Raw genomic sequence first — 691 nt, forward strand, 5'->3', positions numbered from 1 at the left:
CTTTGTTGTTCTGGATTTATTTTCTGTGTTTTAATACAACTCGTCAAGTTCAACCTGCTCCATCCTCTTGCCTGCTTTTTGGGGTCCACCACAACCTCGAAACGTGACACATTCTTGTTGCACCTGCTGGCAATTTACTCTTGCGAGTATTAAGGCGCAGCTTTCGCGAAAGGAAAATGCCCAGAATAATACCATGCTTGTCTCTATTGTCACTTCTATTGTGAACTTCTATTGTGATGTAGGTTAGATTTTGTTTTTTTGTTCATTATGTTCTTGTGTTTTTTGACTTGATGTTGACAGACGCATTTGGTGGAATAATATATTGATTGCTCATCGTTTGTGGAGTCTGCACTGTGATCCATCCTTTTCCAACTGGAACACTTTTGGCATCGCATGCAGTCAGCCAATTGTCCCATAGGTCCAAAGATAATGAATGCAATTTTAAAAAAATCCATCTTATTTTATTTCAGCTCATTCAGAAGCTTCATATCCTCCCAATTACAGAGGTGTCTCGGCATCAGATTAATCCTTTAACTCACGGTGGCTCTGAAATTAAAAAAAAAAAAAGCTGAAATTGGTCAACGTGGGGTATTTGACTTGTTGAAATTCTGACACGGTTTTCATATCAGACTATGCGTTCATTATTTTAGTCCGAAATAGGGAGAGAAGACAGAAACACAAGACCCTCCGG

Source organism: Hippocampus zosterae, chromosome 18 (genome assembly GCF_025434085.1).
Source record: "Hippocampus zosterae strain Florida chromosome 18, ASM2543408v3, whole genome shotgun sequence".
Taxonomy (NCBI): Eukaryota; Metazoa; Chordata; class Actinopteri; order Syngnathiformes; family Syngnathidae; genus Hippocampus; species Hippocampus zosterae.